This window comes from Anas acuta, chromosome 2, assembly GCF_963932015.1.
Source record: "Anas acuta chromosome 2, bAnaAcu1.1, whole genome shotgun sequence".
Classification (NCBI taxonomy): Eukaryota; Metazoa; Chordata; class Aves; order Anseriformes; family Anatidae; genus Anas; species Anas acuta.
Genome location: NC_088980.1, coordinates 7,195,382 through 7,215,354, shown reverse-complemented (window position 1 = coordinate 7,215,354; position 19,973 = coordinate 7,195,382). Strand labels below are relative to the sequence as shown.

At 41.9% G+C, this 19,973-nt stretch overlaps 1 protein-coding gene and 3 long non-coding RNA genes across 9 annotated transcripts in view; 2 read left to right on the top strand and 2 right to left on the bottom strand.

The window, feature by feature from the left end:
- GALNT11 (polypeptide N-acetylgalactosaminyltransferase 11) overlaps window positions 1-5,494 on the bottom strand; it is a 43,643-nt gene extending 38,149 nt beyond the window's left edge. The window contains exon 1 of one of the 5 annotated variants that reach the window (XM_068673418.1): window positions 5,339-5,494. The gene's annotated coding sequence lies outside the window, so the exon portion shown is untranslated. Of the gene's footprint in view, window positions 1-155; window positions 332-4,051; window positions 4,257-4,310; window positions 4,430-5,338 lie in introns of those variants that run through there. The other 4 variants (XM_068673410.1, XM_068673412.1, XM_068673413.1 and 1 more) reach the window with 4 other exon arrangements.
- A 9-nt stretch (window positions 5,495-5,503) lies between these two features.
- On the top strand, window positions 5,504-8,200 carry LOC137852099 (uncharacterized). The gene is made up of 2 exons (XR_011093653.1): window positions 5,504-5,706; window positions 6,233-8,200. It is a non-coding gene; the product is annotated as an uncharacterized lncRNA (long non-coding RNA).
- Window positions 8,201-9,947: 1,747 nt separating this feature from the next.
- Window positions 9,948-10,489, bottom strand: LOC137852101 (uncharacterized). Its single transcript, XR_011093655.1, has 2 exons — window positions 10,362-10,489; window positions 9,948-10,283 (listed from the first exon to the last, which is right to left on the bottom strand). It is a non-coding gene; the product is annotated as an uncharacterized lncRNA (long non-coding RNA).
- Window positions 10,490-10,618: 129 nt separating this feature from the next.
- LOC137852098 (uncharacterized) lies at window positions 10,619-13,023 on the top strand. Of its 2 annotated transcripts, none has more exons than XR_011093652.1 (3): window positions 10,619-10,761; window positions 11,388-11,547; window positions 11,951-13,023. It is a non-coding gene; the product is annotated as an uncharacterized lncRNA (long non-coding RNA). The 2 variants fall into 2 exon arrangements; XR_011093651.1 differs by having other exon boundaries at window positions 10,638-10,771.
- The last annotated feature ends 6,950 nt before the right edge of the window (window positions 13,024-19,973 follow it).

The following is a 19,973-nucleotide window of genomic DNA, read 5'->3' as shown; positions in this document are numbered from 1 at the left end:
TGGTCAGCCCTGCACCAAACATCTTCGTGGAGCTTGAGCAACTGATATTAGTGCTCAAAGATGTATTTGTTTAAAGCAAAAAGGTAAAACCTAGCACTACAGCTGTGAGGGAGGTGAAAACAAGTTAGGGCTTAAATCCACAAAAGCTGGCATACCTGTGATTGAAGATGTTTCACTCATTCTCAGCTGCTTACTTTCATCCTCTCAGCTTTTAACTCATTTAACTCATTCTCTCAGCTTCTAAGGTGTTAACTCCTAGTGAGGTTCTCTGTACTACGAAGAGACAGCAGAATCTTAGTGAGATCCCCCACGTCTTACAGCCTGGCTTCTCCCGCATGGTTGGCCATTGCTAAAACACACAGAACTGCAAGAAATGCTAAAAGCAGTGTGTTTAATTGAACCCGATGTCCATTTGCATTTCTCACGTCCAGAAACAAAGGTCACTTGGAGTTTTTCGCTTCAAGCTTTAGCACAGAGTCCACACCATTTGGAACAGCACAACAAGAGCCTTTTTTTTCCTCTCCAGTAAGGAGCTTTTTCAGAAACCCTCCCATCTTCTTGCTTGTGGATCTATTTTCACAACAGAAGTTGAAAGTCACTTCTGCACACTAGTTTCTCTCTAGTTCTCCCATTTTCTTACTGTCTCAAGCCATTAATACTAGAGAGGAAGCTTGATGGTACAAACCAACTCCATCTTCTCCCTCCAGCTCCCGGACTGAACCAGGACAGCCATATGGTTAAGGCATCAGATGGAGCCACAGGATGTTCTGGTTGAACTATTTGCTCTGCTACAGATTTTGATGAGATCCTTGGAAACTCGCTGCCTCAGTTCCTCCTATTAAACCCAAACGATGCATTAAGGCAAACACATCAAAGGTTCTGTGGGCACAATAAGCAGAAATAACACAAATATCAAGTGAAACTTTGGGTTAGAAGAGCAAGAACTCATTCTTGCTTCTCCCCCAAAGAGCCTACCTGTAAACTCTTGCAGAGGAGACACTCTTTTTCCCTTTCTTAATAAAATCCAGTAATACAAACAAAAGAGGTAGCTACAACCCTATCTATAGATGGAGTCAATGAAGACACTTTCAGTCATGCATATGAACTAAGCTATTAAGTTTAATAAAAGCTTATATTGCTAAATATTGTATTTGACAGTAGGGTAGTGAGTTTTCCAAATGCATCAGCAAACAGACCTATGGGCATGTTTCTGGAAAAAAAAATATGTGGATTTTAACTCCTGGATTAGAGTGATAAATCACCAGCACACAGATTTCACACTGTCTGTATGGAAAGCAAACTTGTGCAAGTTATGCCAATATTTAATTTTCTTTTTCATTTCCTTCTACACGTTTGTAAGGACAAGCTTCCCTCCTCTTCCAAGGAAAGTCCTTCTCCATCCCCTACTGGTCACTTCTCTTCTGCTTGTCTATTGCCAACGCTTTTAATACAAAAACATTCTCACGATTTCGATGTTGAAATCGAGGATGTTGCAATAGCACTGTTGATCTGCTGTTCTTTCGTTTTCCCATTTCAGTAGAAGTCACAGTTTCCAACTCACTGATAGTGCAGAGGGTTAGCATGGAATCCAAGACTTAGTTTGCTCTTGTTTCACAAGCCATGAGTCTCAGCGTCTGCTGATGCAAGAGATAAGACATGCTAACTGCCAAAATTAAGGTATTCCAAGGAACAGATGACTAAAGAAAGCACTTCTAAAAAGCAAACTCCCCAACAAATGCATAAGAGGTGTCAACAGAACCCATAAAATCATCTGTTCTTGATGCTACACTTCAGAAATTAGCAAAATAGTCAAAATACCCATAAAGATTGATTTATAAGGAGTTGTGTATCAGAACAGGATAGAGTTCTGTGCTTCCTGGAAGATCTCTCTTAATTCAGTTCACCTTTGAGGTTTAAAGCATCTAATTTAACCCTTGTCTGCACAAGAAAATCCATGCCACTTAGCCAAGCAATGCTTGGACGGCTTTATATAAACTAAAACCAAGACCTCTAGATGCTCTTAACATTCATTAAGCACTTGTTTAAATCAGCGTGTCACATAGCCATCATTTACTGAGGAACCCTGCTTTTTGCATGCCTCCGCAGGTCTGTTAGCTGAACCTGTCCATTTAAAATCTGACTTCTTAAACAGTGCTGAACCTTACAGCTTGAATCTCAGGAATTACACAATGACGTTACTGCAGATAAGCAGCTACCTCATGTTAGTGTCTCTCCTATGCTTCTTTGTGCACATACTCCTTCCCTCTTGCATGGCAAGAGAAGTGATTTCTGTTCAGGTAGCTTGCTCCATGCCAAGAGGGATTAGAGAGACAGTGCATGCCAGCAGAGCCGATAAGGTATCAACTTGTCAGTCAGGGCAAACGCTCAGCCTCCAAAATGCAGAACCTTGCACAGCTACTACCTCTGCGAGAAAGAAAACCACAACAGCTCACCTGTCCTGAGCTCAGTTATTTGCCAGCAAAGACATCTAATTGCCCACCTGTGAGCGTTACAGGTTAGTGGGGTATAGACTCTTCCCTAGCTCCTATGATAAAACAAAGTAGAAGTAGGAAAACCTGAGGTTCCCCATATTAGGGGTTTGGAAAGAGAGTGGAAAAGTTGATTAGTTATAGCCCTGAAGGCTATAGTCCAGTTTCAAAAACATAAAGAGCTGCAAAAAAAACTAGACCACACAAGAAAAGGCTGAGATACAGCACATCACTCCTACAGGCGTTTCAATCCATACTTTCTATTTTGGTAACACCATCAGCTGTTTAACCCACAGGTTTGTATTTTCACAGCACGGTGAAGGAGTTCAGAAGGTCATACAGCAATATCTGAAGCTTAGTAGGCTGGAAGTCAGCTTTTGATTGAAGCAGTATCAACAGCATCCTAATTCTGCCCTTTTTTCTTGCACTGTATTACTGGTTTTCACAATAAAGGATTTACACTAATTACACAATGCTGACTCACATCAGAAACGTGCTGGAGCACAGCTGAAAGATGTGGTAGATATCATTAACTTTTATGCAAAACGAGCCAAACAAATCCATTTTCTCATGCTGCTAAACACTGCTTTAACAGCCAAAGGCTCTGTACTAACAGTACTTGATACATTAACACAGTAGCTGCAACAGCAGACGCATTCATCTCCGTAAGCCACCATATGTTTTGAAATGAAACCTCAGATAAGGATCAAGATAGTTTCCATCTCCCACAACCTAACAGGGATTGAAAGACTTCACCCCTGTAATACTTTTTTGAGGGAAAAAAAAAAAAAAAAAAAAAAAAAAAAAAAAAAAAAAAAAAAAAACCACGAGTTTCTGCACTTGAAATACATGGGCCTATTCTTGCTCTTTGACAGCAAGAAACGGAGTTGTATTGCAGCATCTCTCCAAAATGAAAGTTACTTGAGTTTAGGAGATACCCATAGCTATGGTACTGCCTAGTCAGACAGACAGAACAGTTTAGGAACTGTCACTGAAAGCAACAACTTTTCCTCAGTTTCACAGAATTACAAAACAATTGAGGTTAGGATGGTTCTCTGGAAACCTCAAGCCCCCTAAAATTGACCTTGTCCTTTCAGCTGGAAGCCTCCCTTTACTTTCCTGCCCAGTAATCAACACACGGCTGCTCAGACCACACTATTTTACAATATGCTCCACAGCAGGGCAACTTAATTAAGAATGATCCTCCCTCTGTTCTTTCCACCCCTGCAGTATGCTCTTCTCTCTTGCTCGAAGACACAAGTTGCCCAGATTTACCACCTGCTCCAATACTTCTGTTCTTCTCATCTGTTTGACCTTGCCCTGCTCCACACACATGCACTTTACCTGCAACAGAAACTTTTGTGTCTGTAGCATTTCCTATTAAGAAGATACTTTGTATAGAACAGTTTGCTACATTAATAATTCACCACTATTTCCCTCACCAGGCTGTTTTGGGGGCTTTTTTTTCCCTACAAAAAGCCTGAGTCACACGTACTGTTATTTTACACCACTATGAGAAGGATGACCCAAACTCACCAACTCCCATCAACATAGCTGCTTACCAGGAATTCCTTCCAGTTTTACACCCATATATAACTGGGGTATTGACACGCCTCCTCCAAAGCAAAGTGATCATACAGCAGAAGGCATGCACCAGGCCCTGAAACCTGCAGCAAGAACCTCTTAACCCAAAACGTGTCACGTAGCCTGCTGGTTTCCTCCTCCAAGGCTGCGAGACGAAGGCTCATTAGAGCTGCAGTGCTATTTCTTCCCTTCCCTGCTGCAGAAGAGCTCCTGAAACTCCACAGGAGCTTATCTTACCCTGAGACGAGGAAGAGCTTATGCAGAAGGCACGCGGTTCTTCAGAGCCGGTTTTACTGGGGGAGGCCAATCACTTGCTAATCAAAAGCCTCTTATCTGGAACCACCTGGGCCGTTAGGACGATACAACGGGGCCTAGGAACCCCAGCCAGGTGGTTTTATACGTGCTGAGACGTTCTCCAGAAGGCAGCAGGGCAGAAACACAGCCAGGAGAGCTGGGTGCCATCCCCCCCCGAGCCCTCAGGTCCGCTTAAGCTAACTGGGGACGCCTGCGAACAGTTCCCCATTAAGATGGGATCCATAAAATAAATAAATAAAAGGCAGATGCTAGCTTAGAAAGTATTCGAAATATTTCATGTCACTTACAGGCTGCTGTAAGTGAGGACAGATGGGATGGGGTCTTAGGTGAAAAGCATTTTTAAGAGAAATCAGGTGGATCAGCAGAGAGCTGCTGCCCACCTGTGTGGTTAGCGCCCTGAAGTGAGGTTTTACCACCGTCAGAATCAGAAAGCCACACTCCCAACATGATAAAGGGGATAAAACACAGATTATTCACAGAGCAGCAGCAAAACCAGGCCCCGATTTGGGGGGATTTTCCCTTGGGAAGAGCAGGGGCTGCACCGCCGAGCCTTTGAGGCCACTGTCCCCGGGGAGGGCACGGCGACACCGGGGACACGGCGACACGGGGCAGGTGGCGGCACAGGCACCGTGAGCCCCCCGGGTTCAAGAAGAACCTGAGGGGGGGCTGCTGCTGTCGGCTGCCACCATCCCACCCCACAGCCCCCTCCAGGAGCCGCAGACCAAAGAGGAAAATCCTCCACGGCAGCGCCGAGGGCTGGAGCCAGGCGAAACAGCCTGAGGGGGGCAGAAAGGGAGCCGCGATGTCGCCGAGCCCGCGCTGGAAACCACGGGAACGACAAACGAGATGAAAATCCAGCGACCCCAAGGCAACCGGGGACCGATCGGGTCCCTCATTCCCCCTTCCCCGGGGCTACCCCTCAGCCCCGCCGCCGGTCCCCCCGCACTCACCGCGGCGGCGGCATGGTCCCTCCGCCCGCCCCCTGCCCTCGGTGGTGGCGGCGGCAGCAGCTCGCCCCACAGCAGCACCACGTAACCGCTGCCTCCTCCTTATTCTCCTCCTCCTTTTTTTTTAATCTTCCTCCCCCTTTTTTTCTTCCTCCTCCTCCTCTTCCTCCCCCACGTGACGCGGCCGGGGCGCGGCCGCCATGACGGGGGGGGGGGGGTCTGAGGCGGCTCGAGAAGATGGCGAGCGCTGCGGGCGGAGGGCTTGTGGCAGGGTTTTTCGCCCTCTTTTTCTCCTCCATGAGCCGTGCGCGGCTCCGAAGCACCTCAGGGGTTGGGTTGGGTGGATTCAGTCTCCCCACCCCGGGGTTAGGGTTGGGTTTGTTCGGTTTTGCTACCGCCGAGCTGCTGTACCTCTTTGCACAGCCCTGAGGGTGATAGCCAGAAGCTCGCTCGCAGTTTTTTCTAAGGACAAAAACCCTCTCCAGTCCCTCAGCTTTAAGCTTTATGGTCTTAAAGGGTGTCTGGAAGTGCTTGTAGGGCTCTGAAGGGGAGAAAAGAAGCAGCTGGAGGTCAGGCTGGCAGGGGATGTCTGGGTTAAATAGCGTGGGTTTCCTTGCCGTGGAGTAATCTGGTGTGTGTGGGACTAATTTCATCCCCTGATGAAATTACAGATACCTGCCTGACGCTAGCAGCTGCCCTAGCAGAGAATATTCAGTAGCTCCTCTGAAATTTGTTCTTCTTTCTGTGTATAATTAGTATTAAACTGTGAGAAAGAACAGGTCCAGAGGTTGATGGGTTAGTTGCCTAGAAAACAACAGTCTGAAATCGAGCCCCAACTGTTCATTTATAAAGTTATTATTACTCTTATACTTCTGACCCAGTGATTATCACCTGCAGAATGGAGCAGTTCAGCAGGAAGACGAAGAAAGCTGACGAAGAAGCTGAGAGAAATCAACCACAACAATGCTGAAATAACCTGAGCGTGGCAGTTAAAGCACACCTACCGGGACAAGAGTTGACATCCTGCCAGGTGGAAAGGAGTGTTGAACCCTCAGATCTTTCAGATCCAGAGAAAAGTGATCTAACCACTGATTTTCAGACAAAAGAGTGGTGGGGCAGCTTCACCACTCACCTGTATTTGTGCAGAACCTGACTTGGCAGGTGTCCTTTGAGGAGTGATACTGGAAGGCATCTTGAGTTTGTAAACCCTGGCAAGGTTTAGGAATGAACTAAGTGTTGACTTCCTCAGCATAGTCAGGACTGGAAGCTTTTCTGAGTATACCCACATGCAAAAACTTGAGCTGCCTGCATCTTTTGCTTGCTGCTGAATGACATTTTGAGGATGACAGGTTTTATTTTAGTGAAGTGCAAATTAAACAACGTTGACGCACCTGAGTCCATTGTTTGGAGCATATTGGCCCTGGTATTCAGACATTACAACAAGGTGCTTCATAATAACACAAACAGAACAGAATAACAGAACTTGTCAAAAAAAACTGTAGCTACAGCATTGAAGTACAGGGACCAAAAGGGCAGCATGTAATCAGAAGCTCCAGTAAGAGAAAAAAAGGAGTGACAGTCCATGGAAGGGTTAGCTAGCAGATGGCAAGGAGGCAGCAGTGATCAAGATGAAAGTAATATGTGCAATTAAATGAGATAGCCATATAGTTAGCATCTCCATCAGCCAGCTTCTCATAATTCCTATTTCATAATGGCTAATATACAGCTTTGATCTCTCATTCGTAATAATTTAGCCTGAGGATTGTAGGTGTGTGTTAAGCTGTTTTAAGTAAAAGCAGCCTCAGTGCATATGCTATCTTCTTTCTGCAGAATGATTATCCTTGTAGTCCTTCTAGTTTGGACAGTTCTTCCCTACCCTGTAATTCCAGGTATTTAATCTACCCAAATAGCTATTTTAGTTCTTACTGAAAAGATGTTCCTTGGTGCCTGGATTATCATTTTATTAACAATTAATAAACTGCTACTTCTTAGTGTCGTTCACTATAAGGACTTTGAGACATATGTCATTTCTCAAAATCACTGATAATGATAATCTTTCCAGCCCAATTGTTTAATATGCTCTACAATAAGTCATTAGTTTAACTAATTGCTCCACTTCCTATATGTTCACAGCAAAGGACAAGAATTCATATAAAAATGCTGGCTAGAAATAGCAACCCAAAGTAATATTCTGTCAGTACGGCTTACAGTCAGAATTTGGGATCCATAAGTACTCAAGCACTGAAATTTCATTTATTAAATGTTCCTTCTGTTGGCACATCTTGGACACAGAAATGATATGAGGAAGAGACACTGAGCTACAAAAGATATTCTGTACGTCCAATCTAATTTCTTAAATTGTCTCTTCTACTTTATGAAAAAGAAGAGGAATATCCCCAGATAGAATTATATTATATTATTCTTCTAAATCCAAATTATTCAGAACAAAGTTGACCAGCTGTGATAGAGGAGGCTGGAGGAAACACCAACTGTTCTTTTAATAACTGGGATAAATTGCATTTGTTTCAGTGATTTCCTGTATAATAGTTTGTGTAGGGGATGTTCATGACTAAAGGCAGAGTCTGTGCATTGCCTAGTAAAGTTTCTACATGATTATGCTTTTGAATGAATAAACAAGCCCTTGAAAGTAAAATTTGGAGTACTTAAGCAAACAGGACACATATCTGGTTGCTCCCTGAATTTGCCTTCCTGTTATTTTTGTTAAATATAACTTTTTTTTTTTTTTTTTTTTTTTTTTGGCCCACTTTCCAAAAGAGAGAAGGTCAAAAATTCAGAATATGTATGTATATGGGTTTGTCTGATCTGTTCCCTCTTCTCAAATGCTCTCAAACTCCTGGGCCATTTTCAACAAATTTGAAAGTTAGGGGAGATCTTGAAGAGATTATATTCTGAACAGCTTTGCAAAAATAGATGTCTAGATAGAAGAGAGAAACTATTATCTACTACTGAAGAAAAGCCTGTAGAACAAGTTCATCCCACATACCCTTACATTCATTAGTAGCACGCAGGAAAGAATCTGTGGAGCTGTTGTGGCTGGTCTATTGAAAACATCAGTTCTGTGCTTTGTAGTAGGTGAAAAGGCTAAGAGGATGTTAGGTATGTTAGGACAGGAGCAAAGAATAAGACGGGATACTGTTGTAAAACCTGAAGTGCTTGGACATGTTGAACATTGTAAGGAATTCTCCCTAAAGCACAAAGAAAGGTACAGAGAAAAATGACAAGTTGATTAAAGATATGGAATTGCCTCCTTCAAAAAGCATGAAGTTGATCAGACCTGTGGAACTGCTTCTCTAAAAATAGTTGAAATAAACTAGAACAATTTAACCTGGAAAAGGACTATGAAGGAGTATGGTAATGGTTTAAAATCTTCTGTTATTGAAAAGTGAATTCTGTGTTTCCTGTGGCACAAGATCTAGGTGTCTTGAGTGAAATTTTCAGGTAATAAATTGAAAAGAAATAAAAGAATGTTTGCTCTTGAGTTACAATTGTAAATTGCTGCAAGTATATCATGGAGGTCAAAAGTATAAAAGTTCTCCTGAGCGGATTAGAAATGGAAATGGAAAAAATGTCCTTTGAGGCACGTTAAGCATCATGCTAATGCAGCTGCCAGCTCAGGAAATCTCCAAGTAAAGGGGTGGGTTCAGCTGGCAGATTAACTAAAACACCTAAATTTGGGTTTCAGTGTGTAGGTGTCTCCATGTGAGCCAGATGCCTAAGATCCCTTTGTACTCAGTAGAGAACTAATGTGGGATTTAGTTACATAAATGCGTGCATCTAATTCCATTTTAGGCGTTGCAGAGGTTCCTACCTGGCCTCCAGCTCCTGTTCCAAGAAGATGCAGGTCTCCTTAAAAAAGAAACAACAACAACAAATGTCATATCTGTCAGTCTCACGTGGGTCTCTTTCTCAGACCATCATAGCTGCAACTAAGCTGCTGGTTAGCAAGCTGAACCCTGCTCATAGTTGATGCAGCAAGCTACTCAGATCACCTTAAATGTATCGGTGTATTTTTAGACATCTGTGTAACTCTCTACTTCATTAGCTGTGTTGGGTAGTTCTTTATTGGCTGTAGGAGGAACTTAGACTCACGCGAAGGTGTCTATGTGGAGATGCTGCAGTTTAGGTATCAGAACTTAGAGGTTTTGTCAGGTTGCACCAGAAGGTAAACTTGCTTGACTTTTATTAAGCTGTTTCCTCAAGTTTCTTTAGCTAGTCAGACCACTGAGATGATTTGGCTGGTATTGATTTAAGGGAAGAAGACAGGAGATTACATATGAAAAACCTTCTTAAGACACTCAGATGTTACTGATAATAATGATTATGTGAAACTTTAGATTCGTAGTGCCATTAGATCCTGTATCTGAAAACACACACACATATATATATATATATTTTTTTTTTTCACAAAGGTAAATCAAAATCAGTTTGGTTGATGCCAGATTTCACACTCTTCTGTGAATCAGAACAGTTTGATCTTGCTAGAATAGCAGAACTTGCCTATGGAGAATTTAGGCTAAGATTCAGGCTAAAGAAATTAAGTAAAAAATAAGTAGAAAAGCCAAATGATAAATAGATGACTTGGAAAGCAGAAGGAATTTTCTTCTCACTCTGTATCACAGGTGGAAATGATATACACTTCACTTGGAAGCCAGAAGCAGCAATATAGTGTATTTGGTATGAAGTAGTGATTTAACAAAGTTTATGTAGTAGTAATTTAACAAAGTTTATGCAACTTAACAAAGCTCTGTTGATGGCAAGGCACACTGGGTTATTTCCAGGATTGAAGACAGAGTAAGTCAGATGTGCTGGGGAGCCCCTCCTGTTTATCACAAAATTCAGAGAGGACCCTCTTGCTTTCCAAGTTCTTGCTTAGAAGAGCCTGCAACTGGATCCAGTCCTAGTCTCAGACTTGGTCAGTGGTGTATGTCTAAGGGATTACATGTGCACAGTTAATCAAAGATACGATCTTAGCACAGCTTACAAAGTTTAGCAAGCTATTAGTTACCGAGGGTCTCTTGCAGAAAGGAATCTCCCAGTGTTGAGGGATCTCTGCGGCAGGCATAACCTCGAGAGGCAGCTCTGCTCAAGAAAAAAACTGCCCTCTGCTCTGCAGGAGAGCTCAAAGGGCTCTTGGGCTGCTCACTACTTATGGGATAAGATGATGGACTAATAGCCATATTTGCAAACCAGCTGCAGGTGTTAGTTTCTGCCAAATTTGGCATAATTCATCAAAGTTGGACATTCATCAGCTGTGGTTAGGTGGGTGCATTGCTCAAATTAGCCTTTGGCTAGTGTGGTGTTGTCTGTCTCCACCAAATCCACTTTGAGACGGATGCAGCCATCACAACCAGACACATCCATCACATCTCCCACCGGTGGTTATTGCTTGAGCAGGATTATCATAGGTCAGGCTGGGTATGTAGGGGAGGAAGCAGACTATCACAGTCTCTAGCACTTAAAATAACTCATTTTCCAGTTGGGATAACAAAATTTTTAGCACTAATGCTATCCTATTGGGCTGGGCTTATTTAATAAATAAGTCAGCATGCTTTGGCTTTTTTTGGATATTTTCTGTAAAGTCTTACCAGAACTGTGGAAAAGCTGTGTTTTAGCTTTGAAGTGTTGCTTACAAAATTTTGTCTGTTTTTGGTATTCAGAAGTCCTCACTGCTAAGAGCTGGGAGCAAGATGTTACATTTTCTGTCATTTTCCTGAAATAAAACATTCCTTGGAATCTGTAAAGGGAGGTAATTGGCTAAAGATTCTGTCCAGCATTGCTCAACTGTGCTCAGATCACTTCACAAGCTTAGGGTCTGGGCCAGCCGGGGCTGATTTCTGTTCCATTTTGGTCTGTTTTGCAAAGTTATGAGAATGAAAACAATCAGTAAAACCCAGAAATCTCATAACTGAATTGGCATTTTCCCAATGAACCATACCCAGAGTTTCTTTCCACCTGTGCTTTTACACCCAGGTAAGAAGAGGAAAATAATTTCTTTGTAGGGAAGATCGGTCTCACTTTCTTCTTTTTACAGATGTGGAAGTTAAAGCACAGAAAGATGAAGCTGTTTATTTGAGGTCATCCAGCAGAGCAGCCAGAGAGAGAAAAATAGAATGGAGTCCTTCAGTGCTCACTCTGTTGCGTCACTCTGTCTTCCTATTTTGATGAAAATGTCTGAAATTTAATTGTCATAGGTAAGTAAATGAGAAAGATTCAGGTTTCCTGAAGCCTTTATGTATGTCACATAAACAGGGGCTAGACAGAGTTCATACTGAGACAAGAATGCTAAGGCCTGAGCTGTAGTAAATCTGTGCTGCCATCTCTTAAGTCTTCCTCATAGCTGCTCTAATGATCCTAATATTTTTCACCAAGGAATATCTTAACCTTGAGCCCCATACCTGTCGTACAACAGGATGATGAGCCTTTTTTTTTTTTTTTTCATACTGAAATTTAATTTTCTCCATTCTCAAAGATAGAGCTTTCACTGTCCTAGCACTGAGAAAAGCATAAAAAGAAGTATGTGTAACAGGCAGAGGGTTATCATCTGGTAATATTCATAGTTTCATTTTAGCTTTGTTTTTTCCTTTGGTTTTACAGAATTATGCTGATTCATAACCAACTGGAGGCAGTTCCTGCTTCTCTGTAGCAACTTCACTATCTGTTGTAATCACAGAATGACAGATGGATATGGTGAACTGGTCTTGTACCCCTTCTTCTTCCACGCCTCCCTCCACAGTCTGTCATTCTAGTCTGCTCTTTGTGTGATCCCCCTCCTAAAAACTTTTCAAGATGTTACAATCTTCATGAAAAACCATACAACAATTTGAAAACTGCCACGCTAGATCTTTATTTTATTTTATTATTTTTATTTTTATTTTTTTCAGAAGCCTGAGATATATTAGCAATATACTTCATCTTTGTATTGTTTTTCTAAGGACGATATGAGAAATTTAATGATAGTTGTGTTTCCTATCTTATGTATATGTGAGAAACTGAGATCACATCCTTACAGCTGAGAAGACAAGAATTAGAGACATGACTGTCCTGCAAGGCTCCCTCTATTAGTCTGGGTTTATTGCTTGATGACTTCATTTATTATGTGCAGTATGGTGATAAAAATTGTTCCCCCGCATCCTGTATCTGTTTTATCTATTTAGATTAGAAGCACTTGTGGGCAAACACGGTTTCTTACTGGGCAATTATGTGTCACTACGAACAAGGACACCTGACCTCTCTTACACTCTGTAGGCACAGTGCCAGTACAAAAACAAAACAAAACAAAATCGCCATCAGCAACATACTCTTCATTGCATTACTGACTTGTGGCTTACCAGAGGAATGTGCTAGGAGGGGCCACCAAAAGCAGTCTTTCTAAAATGTAAGTTTTGTAATGCCTTAAACCTGAATTCAATAAATGATGAAAACAAAGCAGAAAACGAATGTCCTAATTGGTCTATGCAGAATCAAAGTGCTGAGCAGTTCCTTTTACATTTACTCATTATTTTATCATTTAAAAATATTTAAAAGCTCAGGATAATTTTGGGGACCATTAAAAAACCCTAATGCAAATAACACGACCTTTGTGTTAATGATTTTAGTGAAGGATTATTAGTAGGCAATTAAATGAATGACCGGAGGAAGCCATTATTGCGCTGTCTGAAAATGTCAAACTCTGAAAGAAGTATACAGCCTAAGGAAAATGGTGAAAATGGAAGATAAGTACTGCTAAAATCTATCCTGGATAGATACTGCACTGGACAAGGGGATAATGTAACATTCTGTGCAGGCTGCAAGATGCCCCCTGGTGTTACAAAGCTCTGCTTGCCATTCTGTTCAGACAACGTACACAGTCAAAGCAGGATAAAATATCCGAGGTGTTGATAGAGGAGAAGAAATCATAAATGGGAAATGGAAGCTACAGAAAGCTGTGAAGCTGGAGAAGGGGGATTGGTAGCAGTGCCATTTAGGGCCTAACTGCCATTTGCAATAAGAAGAATCTCAGTTTGGGGTAACATTTTCAGTAGCAGGAGTTAGGGGATGCTGGGTGACAGGCAAAGAGAAGCCACAAAGGGGGTGGCGATGGGGATCCCTCATGGAAATCCCAGTTTGGAAGAGGTCAGCAGTATTTTGTGGATGCTGTAGGTGGAAGGAAGGCTTGGAGAGGCTTTGGAGAGCTGCAGAGAGGTGTCTCCCTCTTCACCTTGATATTTCTGCCATACCACCTTGAGGGTTATAGGACCCCCTGACGTGCCCTTTCCAGTCATGTCTAGTCCATGGTTTCCACAAGCATTATTGCCTCCTGTCTTCTTCTCCCTACAGCAATTTCTGCTTGCTTGGGGCTGCTGAGAAAGGAAGGAGAACCAGGGAGGGGACAGGAGAAAAGGGGCTATTTCCACCAAGGGGAAAGGAGGACTAGAAAGTGCCAAGTCAAAGAGGAAGGCTGTAGGGAGCAAGGCAGAAAGTTCCTATCTCTGGGGTCAAATATCACTGCTCCTAAAGACTGCCATTCCAGTTCTGGTGCCTATTTCCCTTTCTTTTGGAGGCAGCAGTGGCTGTATAGGCAGAATGCACGTATGGCCTTTGTGACTTGATGTTTCTTAGTCCAGAACCATGAATAGAGTCCCTGTTTCCCCAAATAGCAGTGTTCTGACTACTAGGACACACTCATACAAGAGACCTGGTTTTCAGGTAGAGCTTTTTGTGTTCAAATGCATTTGCTGACATTTAGGCAAAAAATGGTAAAAGTATTCCTTGTTATGGAAATGCTAATAACTACTTAGTAGTAACCTGAACACAAGAAAGGGACAAGAAAGAAGTGGAAATAAATTATTTTCAAGGTCTAAGATTAAGCTGGTTGGCATGAGGGATATTTCCTTGTAATAGTCTTGTCAAGGAAGAGAGAAGAACATTGTAATAAGGATGAGATAAACTAAAATCCCGTTCTTGCCTCTAAACTGGCATGGCTCTTCACCAACCTTAAGTGGCCGATGCTACTCGATGCTAGCAAGTGGCTCCGTGGGGCTGGTTTTCCAGGACTCTTCTGGAAATAAAGTCACATAAACTGTGCGGAACTAAGACAAGAACACAAGAACAGAATCAAAAGCAAGTGATACTAAGATTAGAGGGGAATCCCTACATTATAACATAGCCATTTGTAACTGGATATTCAATATTTGCAACTTTCATTTGTGGGATCTTGAGATGGCAAAAAAAAAAAAAAAAAAAAAAAAAGGCAGATGTTTTCATTCACAAGCTATTTTCAATATTTTATGAATATAAAATCTCTGCCCATTTTGTATGTCCTTATGATGGACAAAAGATCATGTCATCTCATATCATTAAGAGAAAATACCAGGGTTTAGCTAGGTGGCTGATTTTTATGTTGACATGGTTTGGAGATTGATCAATTGTGAAAGTTTTGGTTCTCTTGTGAATTAGATGAGTGAGGACAGGGCACTTAGGAAATGAGGGCAAAATCCCTTTGAACAGATCAGTATTGGTTGTAATAAAATTCGCAGCATTTCATTATGTAAAAATATGTTGTAAACCAAACAATACTCGTGTTGTTCTTATAGCCTTCACTGCCAAAGGAAATAAGGTCAGAAATTCAGCTTTCATTGTAATGAAAACCTCCAGTCCTTGTGGACAGAGGAATAAGACCTTGAAAATTTGACATATGTGTAAAATGTTGTCTTATATTACAAGATTAAAATTGAAAGAGAAAGAGAGAGAGAGAAATCTCTTCCAGTGATTTTTAGTAAAGCCATTCTGAATTTACAGAGACCAACTCCTGTTTGTGTCAGTTCTCAGATGGGTAATACTGAGCATACGTCCCAAAGATGCCCAGTGGCACCGTACCAATTTGGGCTAAGCCGAAATACATTATCCCTTCTTTTAAATGCAAGTTTCTGCTCTACCATATTATAGAGCCATGTTATCTGAGAGTTGCAAAGCAATACCAGATGGTGGTTAGATGTAGTTTGGCTGGAATTTGCGGTTTCTCTTGTCTAGCCACATGTTTCACCACTTGCAAGCTTCTAAATTATATTGTTCAATTATTTGTCTCCTTGGCTCAATATTCTCTTTCTCTTCTGATTGCAATTCTTCATGCTTTCACTAGGTGGGTCCCCACAACAGTACACAGGGTGAGCAATGTGTTGAATAGCCTGAATTCCTTTTGGGAAATGTATCTCCCAGTCGGTTTTATTACCACTTTTTGGGCAGAAGTTCACTGCCCCACATGTTCTGATGTGCAATTTAGTGATTTAAAAAACGGATTGAGTGCTGCAAAGTTGTCATGAAGGGACTGGATTTAGGGATCTTCCTAAGATTATTCCCTCCTAATGTATCTGTTTCAACTGGGGTTTAAAACAAATGTGCTCTTCTTGTAGCCAGTCGTATATAGCCATATCAAACTTCGCAATCATTTTACCTTTCAAAGGGTGATGCAAAGCTGGTTGGTTAGCAACATCAAATATATTCCTCCCTTCCAAAATCAGAAGTTAGCCAGCATGTCTTAAATGCTTTGTGACTTTCCATGCGAGTCAAAACAACAAAAATCAGTATCCTTTTCCATGTGTGTTAGATATTTACTGTCTACGCAAGATTTTTCAGCTAAAATCTTCAGAAATTTTCTTTCCAAGTATGATTGCTTTATATGAGCAAGTGGGTACTTATATCAAATAAATAAATAAATAAATAAATAAATAAATAAATAAATAAATTTACTCCCTAAACCTGACCAAAACAAAATCTAAACAGAAAAGTTTAGTTCTTTCTATCCCATAAAGCCCCATGAAGAAGATAAAGGGGAAAAAAAAAAGTGAGAGACTAACAATATTTCTTAATGTCCTGTTAGAAATCCAGTATAACCCAAAGGTTGGTAGCATAAGAGGTTGACACGTTCATATTGTGAGCATTTGTTATGCTCCCCCAGCCAGATTCTGAATGTGATTCCTGCCTGTTGCAGCACCTGTCTGTCACATTAACCTGGGAGAAAACTGCAAGTCAGGAACAGGGCAGTTATTCAGCCTGCTAATTCTCATAGTTAGGGCTGTATGGTCTTTAAAAGTCCTGGTGCTCTGAATGAGGAGGGACGCTACATGTACTGTCTCGGGTTGTCTTCACCCTGCTCTGAATGAGCATCAATTAGCCTTCAGAAAGCTCTGTACTGTCACGTCCAGGCTGCTTCTGACATTCAGGCTTGTATACATAAGGCTCTCTCTCTCTAGTATAGTCTGTAGTGTTATCTTCAGACTGAGTAACCCCTGGGTGGCTTATCAGTTACCTTTCAATGTCTACTTCTCATACCTTGGCACCTGCAGAAAGAAGAATGAAACAGCTTAGCTAATTATTGTGAGGCTAGTTTTACTTTTTCCTCTTCCTTCATTCCCTCTCTTATCCGGGCTCATTAAGTGAATCTATTTCATCTGCTTATTTGACATGGTAAGCCAATTCATCTGGAAGTCTAGCAAGAAATGCAAATTTTGATTGAACTAAAGGTTTTGTTTCATGGGATCTATGTTTAGAGGGCAAAGCAAGGGTTCAGAAAATTCTTGCATTGTATATGACAAAGATAACCTGAAAATTAAAATAGGTTCTTTTCTTGCTCTGTGACTAAGTTGTATTAAATAAAGCCGATATTCATTATTGAATACATTTAAACTCAGGAAACCTTGGTCCATCAAATAAAGAATGTCAGACAAGACAAAGACTGCCGCAGTACACAGTGGCACAGTAGTGCTTAATGTCAGAGATCTGGCTTAAAATTGATCCTCAGCAGTGGCTGTAGCATCTGATTTCCTGGTTTTAGCAAGTAAGTAGGTAGAATTTTCTGTGTTTTACCAAAGCCAGGTTTAATGATCTCCTTGGCTTCATTTTGATGGCAAGAATCCCAACTCGGAAAAAAATAGCTACTGTATACTTTCAGTTTACTTGTGTCTCTAGGTGATGGTTATGAGCTCCAGTAGTTATCTCTTCTACTATCAGTTGCAATCTCCATTCTTCAGCTCTGGGCCAAATCTACCTTTAGGCTGAGTACAAATGCTCGAGGAATCCAGGGCAACGTGGAACAGTGAGAAATTCTCACAAAACCTTGGTTTACATTTAAAAAGTTCTTGTGTACCTGAGCCCAGAGACTTGATCTGGGAGGGGGATCTCCTGCTCTCCTCAATTAGAGTCACTGTTCTGCTTCCCTGGGAAATTACACGAGGTGTAGTGGGAGTACTTGTCATTTCTACTTCCAGAGTTTGAAACCACAAAGCCTCACATACTATATGAGGTTGGTCTGCTCACACTTGTCTGGCACCATCGTTTCCTCTGGGAAAATGGCAAAAGCAAATAGCAACTTGCCTGTTTGCATGTAGGCGTGATCCTCCTGAGAACATATAATTTGGCACCGTGTGCAACTAAGTTCAAACATCCTCAAGCTATGAGTTGTTGACAACATCTCTCAGAATAGACACATAAACTATGAAAAGCAGTTTTGGTGCTGTGTTATTTCAACTTTACCTTCAAAAATTGTAATTGTTCCCAAGTTGCTAAGTCAAGTTGGTGAAATCCACTTACAGCAGAGGATGTCACCACGTAACCCTTGCATTTGCCCCTCGTCTGTAAGCAGAGGGTAACAAGACTTAACCAGCCTCAGCAGCATCCAGGGAGATGCAAAGCACACGTGTGCATTGGCGAATGCTTATGTGTGACTGCCCCACAGTGGCTGTGTCTACAAAGGGTTCAGTCCTTCAGTCCTCACAATAAAGGGAACAGCGCGACATCTGACATGTCAAATAACGGTGAGTTCTCAGTCAAATTATTAGTTAATTAGTGGAAAATGGGCATTGTGTTTGGGCTGTTTTCTTGTTTACTACTCAGGATTTGAATATGATTGGCATAGCTGGCGGAGTCATGTCTATATTCCTAGTGAAGGGCTTGTTCCTCCTTTATAGGAGGTTGAATAGCAGTACTTCAGAAGGAGGTAAGTAGACCATATAAATATTCCAGGGCCTCTCAAGAGGGAGTCAGCAAGCGAATCTTGGCTACAACACAGAAAAATTGAGAGTTGTTAACAAAGGGGATTAAAGTAGTAGGCATCCTCTGGGCTATAGCAGGATTTAACAAATGCCTGCGAATTTAATATTCAATAGGACTCCAAGGCAAAGCTTGACTAGAACTTGGAATCGGCACAGAGGAAGAAGAGAAAGCAGGCCAGGATCATGTTACTCATCTGATTGCAAAGGGCTCTGTTTTCAGCGCTGCCCCCAGGGCTTTACCTGATGTATCCAAATAGAAGATGTCTGCCCTTCCCACCCTGCAATCATTCATACATAAACAACCTCTAAATACTTTTCTGACTGCTCTGCCAGTTTCAGCTCTTCTCGCTTATTCGGTGCCTGCTCTCCTTGCCAAAACAACAAACTGAGTATGTGTGGGTTGTGGTTGGGGGCAGAGGCAGGCAGCAGCGGTCTGCTCATTTCCTTTGTTTTTCACGTCTCTCTTTGGCCTTTCCTTGGGTAAAATCCAGGGGATGGATCATCGCTGGTTCCATCTTGATGCAGAAGGAGCAGGCATCCCTTTTGAAACAATGACAGCTTTATGAAGCTTGACTGTCTCAGCCAAAGTCTTGATGCTATCATCAGACGTGTCTTTCTTCCCAGTCCCTGCAGGTGACTGCAGCTGGCAGCAGATCTTTGACAGTCGGATTCTGTATGTTATCTCTGTTGGACCAAGCCTTTAAATAATTGGATAGGAAGATCTGGGGAACAGATATGCTATTTCAAGGCATAAATAACATCGTGCTGAGTGCTGCAGAGGGCCTTTATTGAATTTAGTTCTATTTGGTTCAAACATGGTCATCGGGTTTGGCTTCCAACCAGCATCTCTGGTAGATGCATGCTCAGTTTCTTCTTAGACCACCAACCCTCTTGTACCAATCACTGCTCGCTGGGCCTCCCTTCCTCAGCTCCTCAGTGGCAATAATAAGATGTCCCTGACCTACAGGAAAGGGAGATAAGGAGTAGTGGGAAGTCAGTGTACACAGGTTGAAAGATTTTCTCATTTTCTGGTAATAGAGATCCATATGATTATCTCAGACACGGGATTGAAGTGGCAAGAGTAGTTGCTGCTAACAGCAAAGGAATGTGGAGAGTGTTAGTGGTACACTGTCATCATCATCTCATGTCATGTAACAGTGAAATCCAGCCCTGAGAAAAAAGCCAGTGTAGACTATGCAAAGTAAAAACTTTGAGCTGTCAGAGCTGTAGAGGAACTTAAGGTTTGGGTGCTCTACCTGGCAATGTCATCCTGATGGCTTAAAGATGTTTAACTCTCCCATTTGCATATTGCCACTTGCGATGATTACTCAGAGCTTTGCTGTAGGTCACAAAGGTCACACATTTTTGATAGTGATCAGCCTTACATTTTAATCTGCAGGCATTAGCTCAAGGCTATTTCTTTGCTTCCAGCACACCGAAAAGTGTTGAGCTAAATGAAAACAAGCAAAGAACCACAACGACATAAACGCACATTCCTGTTTGCCTTTTTTTTTTTTTTTTGTGTGTGCCCCCACCCTTTTTGTACAAAGGGGCAATTTCAGTTCCTAGCCTTTTCTGGAATGCAGCCTGGG